Consider the following 5,843-nt stretch of genomic DNA (forward strand, 5'->3'; position numbering starts at 1 on the left):
CCTACTATTAAAAAAAAATAAATCACATTTTAAAGACCCATTTTGCAACCCATTAGGCTATAAGAGAAATGCACAATGCGTAAAGTTTAAAATTGCTCTGAAAGTACTGTTAACAGCTTTTTGAGGTAATTCTAGGCATTTTATTATTAATTTCAAATACAGATATACTACTGTGGCATTTTCTTTTTTAAAAATGAATAGCCATACAAATATGTTAAATCATTGGAGTTTTAAAACTGTGAGTAAATATTTATAGCACTGGGTCAATAATCTGCATTTTATAAAGGCTCCTAAGTACACATTTACATCATAAAATGTAGCGACACTGAATCACAGATAAACAAGTCAATAATGTGCTTTTAGAAAACTTCATAAATTTAGTTACACAGGCCAATAGTCTGCAACTTTGGTTTATTTTCACATGAAAAGAGCCTCTATTTAGCTAAGAAAACCTTATTTATGCAGAAATCTCAGATCAGGTTCATCCACCTTCCTTTCTTCATGTGCTGTTGTAATGAGAGTTGTGTATCTAGTTTGGGAAAGGCAGGAAAGATGAGATAGATGGTGGCTGAGGTTTGCAGAGCACATTAAAAGGCTGTGGAAGAGTTATTTAAAGTGAGACAAAGGGGTTCTGGCAAGGATTGTGGTATTATCATGGAATTATGACTACTGGAAAATAACAACTAGGAAATCCTGCCAGATGACTGAGGAGCTGACAAACACAGGAAAACCCCATGATTTGGAATATGAGAAACAATACTGAAGCAAATAATAGAAATATATATTTGACAGGGAAGTACCACTAAAAGTACAGCTTTAATCATTAAATGCACTTTGCACTTATTTTCTGTGCTGAAAGACATCACCATTTCCATAGACAAAAGACTTTGATTTTGCAATTGGATTTTCACCAGTGAATCCTATTGGAAAGTTTTCTGGAGGGGAATATCTGACTCAGAATGTACATATGAAGAGCAAGAGATTGCAGTAATTTTCTTCACTGAGATCTAAATAAAACCCATGAATGGTAATCACATTGGGATATTGCAAAATTAGCTCAAGGGGCAATCCAGAAGTGCTAATAAAATCAGATCATAAATTTCTCTTCATACCAAACTAGATGAAGACATCTTTGGTCTAAGGCATGTTTGTAATTATCTGTATATTCTATTCACTCCTAACACATAGATAATTATACTACAATTTAATAACAAGAAAGACAACTATCAATACTCTTTTTCATAGTCTGGCTTGAATTTTGTTGTAAATACTAGTATTAGCCTTGCTTCAGGTATTGTCCCTAATTTATTTATTACAGATGACAATTTTCTAATAATGTTTCAGTTCAGTTCATACCTTTAGTTTTATAACTCCAATTTAAACATTACAAGGCATGATTTTATAATCCCTAGAATAAAGTCCATTAAAGTCACTAAATCACTTGAAACCTGGTTCAAATCCTGCTGAGGTAAAGGGCTTTCTTGCAGTTAATTAATTTGGAATGATGTTTTACTCCTCCTAAAACTCCAATAAAATTTCCATTAATGTTTATGGAAATTTCAAGCATACATTCCCTTTATTTAAATGCCTAAATCATCCTTCTTATCTTATAATTGAAGATATAGATTCCTCATATATAGATATAATTTGTGATAAGTTTTATTCAGCATAAAGATTCCAGTGTCTTTGCACTGACAGGTAGAGTGTAAAGATTACTCTGATTGTCCACTTCCTTACTCCCTAAGGTGTCTCATTCACTTTAGTGAAGCTCCTGGAATAAGGTACAACATGGACAGTGATATCAGAATCTGATCCTTGATTGTCATCTTAAAAAAACCCAAAAGGATGTTATTCTTCTAGCCATCTATTAAAGGAATACTTATTTAATGTCAGCTGCATTTCTGACTTACAGGAAATGTTACATCTATTTTGTAACTGACATGACTTGTAAATGTATAAGTGGGTAGCTACTGAAAGGCCACAGAGGCTATTTTGGAAAATGTGACTGAAAGAATATTTTCTTTGAGAAAAGAGGAATGGAAGACTCTAATCCTAAAATAGTACAGAGTGGAAAAAAAATCTGGGGGATATCAATCTTTTAATATGCTAAAACACAGGAAAGTATGCACGCTGTGGCCTAAATTCCCATCACCTTTCTCATGCAAGAAACATCACTGGGTTTAGAGGGACCAAATTTTTCAATCCTTTCATCTTTTTTTAATATCTTATTCATAGTTACAGTCTCAGGGCTATGCAGTATTCAGTTTAATCACTGCAGCTTTCAAGAGGAACCTCTCAGTCTTTCAACATTTAAGCATTTAGTTGTTTAAAATCATGATTGTTGCTTTGCCAAAAGAGAGGAGACAAATCTGGGCTCAGAAAGAAGATGGACTCCTCCAAACACACAGTAAACACTCAGCAAGTGAAAAGGTACATGACAGCACATTTTGTTAAGAAATTTACAGCAGGTGACCTGCCCCTTTTCATGGTGGCAGCAACTGTATTATTCACTCCACGTAATGAATTGGGAGGTTATGCTAATCTGAAGAGGGAAGCTATCAATTGTATATGTCCAGACCATCTCTCCCATTGATTTTGTAATTAATGATGAATGTAGATTTTGGAAGGGAGAGATTGCTGAGGAGAGAACTTCATGTGCAGAATAAAAATGTTACAGTAGCCTAATCAATTACGTATGGTTGACAAATGGGTGTGGGATGACACAACAAAATACTGTGCTTTAGTAGTGGTCAAAGAGTCACAGAGAAGATGTCACATGATATCTACATTAATCTTTCCACAGGGTAAATGTGATCCATTGCATCAGCAGGACCATGAGCAAACTGTTTGGTATCTCAAAATCACGCGTCTTTGATGCTAACTTGAAACCTGTTTGCTTTGTTCACAGATAAAAACAGTGTAATAATCCACTAGATGCCCAGAAGATAATTTGTCATTTTAATCCTTGTAACAGGCTTCAAAGCCATGTAGAATATCATTTTAGGTAATAAACAGTGGACTTTGGACATAGACTTAACCAATCTTAAGTGTCGCGAGAAGAGGTTATGCCTCTGGAAATAGGTAATACATCTCTTTGGATGCAGTCTGTGCAGAGGTACATCTCAGTTCCCATTAAAGGCCTTCCAGCCTCTCACTGTAGCAACAGTTGCCACAGGGTGAAGTGACAATACATATAACCCACTTAAATATTCAGCTTTAGCTACACAGTGACATTTGGGTGGACAATATACACAAGTTGTACCATTCCTTCCCAACCAAATCTAGAAGCCTGCTGCAAAAATGCAGCACTTGATTCCCCAAGTCTGATTCACAAATATGACCACTCCCTACATACAGCTCTCGCAACTTGACTGTAACTATTCCTAAAAATGACAAAGGTTAGTGTAACAAGGTCAAGTTTAGGACCACATGTGCACCATATCAGACAGCAAACAGCACTGCCTCAGTTCTTCAGGAAGGTTCTCCTTACTTTTGGGTGGGCTGAAGTGCTTATGTTTCTGTGTGTGTATGTTTATTGATGTATAACATGTAAAAATTTCATTTTATTTCCCTCTTTTGACTTCTTTGGAAATACAAAGCAAAACAAGACTTTGGAGTCACTCAGAAACACACATGGGTGAGAGATCTGTCAGTTCTTAACTGAAAGACTGCAAGTGCTGAATTCCTACAAACAGCACTTACTTTCCTATAATGGTTCCACAAATTCAGTTTCATGACAAAAGCTCAAAAGCAAAGACATTCTCATCTAGGCAAGACTGACTTACTGAAGGGACTTTTGCCTCAGTGCAAATTAAAATCAAATTCAGCATACTGTGAAGAGGAGAAATCACTTGTTTCAGCATAAATCAAGTTAACTTACCTGATATCTACAGTATCCTAAAAAGATCCATTCTCATGTGATTCACAGATTCAGAGGACTTGCATTGCTAAGGTAAAACTGAAGAAGATGCATAATGATCCTCAATTACTGTACTGTTCACCTCTGCATATTACAAATACAGCAGAAAAGGACATATCTGGAGGTTTAGTGTTGTGGGGCTTTCGGGGGTAGTTCGAGGGGGTGGTGTGTGTTAGAGACTCCCATTCCAGCCACCTGTACCATGTCACTGCCACACGTGGAAAGCAAAGCAATGACATGTACATCTACCACCATACAAACATGCTCATCAGTGAGTTCCTGTGGGGAAACCACACACCCTGGAAACACTTTAAGGTAGGAGAGCAGATCTGAGGGAACCCCACCAAACAGTGATCTTTCTCCAGTTGTAGTGCTTTGCTCTACACAAAGGTCATAGAAGGTAGCTCTGTGACTCCATCATGGTTTAGGTTTTGTGTGCCTTATGACAATGTCACACAGGCTCAGTTCAGCAAAATGTAATGTGCCATTATTCTACTTGTTATCTCCAGCTAGGCACCAGCAATTTTCTAATTATAGGCAGGCAGATTCCTGAAAAGGTATTTCTATCTACTAGGAGGATATACAAATAGTATCAGTGATCCTTATCAGTGAATGTAGTTGGAAATGTTATTCATTTCAGTATTTAAGAACAGGTTTTCCAATGTGTAAAAGTCAAAGAGAGCAATTTGTATTCACTCAAGGACTTGAATTAACCTGTGTGTTTGTGGGCTGGAGCTGAATGGGAACTGAAATGTTTTGTGGCTTCCACTGTCCTAATTCTGAAACACATGACTGGTTTCATTGGACACAGGTAGTTTGGGTAATGTGGGTGTTTTTAGTTTGAAATCTGCCTTTCTTAAAGTAATTTGTTAGAATACTGATATCCCTGTTTCCCAGCAGGGCAGGGAAAGAAAGACAGAAAGAAAGCCTAAATGTCATACTAAAATTTAGAAGCCCGGAAGGCAGGAGACAGACCATTACAGGATCAAGCTCTAGAAAAATCTTTACCTGTTGCTCAAAAATACAAAGTACAGCATATGGCAAAGAAATTTAAGATGGTTGTCCTTTATTTGCATGAATATTTGTCCTGTGAGGTAGTATAACAACAGCTACAGGATTTATTTTTGTAACAGAGACTAATATCCAAATTCAACTTTGGAGGGGAAGAAATCATAAAACAAACAAGATAAATACCACTATAAGGAAGAAGGAACTGTAATTATTTCACATGGAAATTTGGGCATGGGTGGAACGAATTTGTAATTTTTTTTTTCAGTTTTACTTCTTGAGCCATTGCATAAAAAAAAACTCCTACAAGATTTTAGTGCCTGCCTCAGTCCTATCTCTATGGAGAAAGTTTGTAAACCTTTGTTTAAGTGTTTCATAAGAGCTCTGTGCTATTTTGGTTTCCTTAACAACATGTTTATTAAGTTACTCAAATCCATCCTTGACTTCTGAATTAAACACAGGAGTGAACTCTTCAGGAGTCCCAGCTTTCCCTACAACTGATTTCAAGCTTGGGATGCGGTGTCTGAGGTTAATTCTCCAGTGGGTCCCAGCACTTAAGAAAAGGAACTGAGTACATTTCAGAGAAGGGGTAAAAGTCAGGGCCAAGGTAATACTTTACGGTGGGCTAAGGAATCTTTCGGAAGGTGGTTGGAATGTTCCCTGCACTTTTCTTTTATGATAACACTTTATTGGCATCAAGTGCAGCCAACTGACACCACCATTAAAATAAAACAAACAAACAACCAAACAAACCCCCAAAACAATAGACAGGGCCTTTTAAAAAACTTTTTAGCCTCCCCTTGACAAATATTGTCCAGACATTTTATTTTGTTGGTGTTTTGATACACTTTTCAAGACCGGGCGCTTTTCCAAAAGCTACACTCCACTTGTGGCTTGGATAATTTTGTGAATCACT

General features: G+C 36.7%; 1 long non-coding RNA gene across 1 annotated transcript; it reads right to left on the reverse strand.

The window, feature by feature from the left end:
- Positions 1-297: 297 nt before the first annotated feature.
- Positions 298-4,266, reverse strand: LOC108500950. The gene is made up of 3 exons (XR_001876089.1): positions 4,115-4,266; positions 3,881-4,003; positions 298-529 (listed from the first exon to the last, which is right to left on the reverse strand). It is a non-coding gene; the product is annotated as an uncharacterized LOC108500950 (long non-coding RNA).
- Between the last annotated feature and the right edge of the window lie 1,577 nt (positions 4,267-5,843).

Source organism: Lepidothrix coronata, unplaced genomic scaffold, assembly GCF_001604755.1.
Source record: "Lepidothrix coronata isolate B3197 unplaced genomic scaffold, Lepidothrix_coronata-1.0 Scaffold97, whole genome shotgun sequence".
Classification (NCBI taxonomy): domain Eukaryota; kingdom Metazoa; phylum Chordata; class Aves; order Passeriformes; family Pipridae; genus Lepidothrix; species Lepidothrix coronata.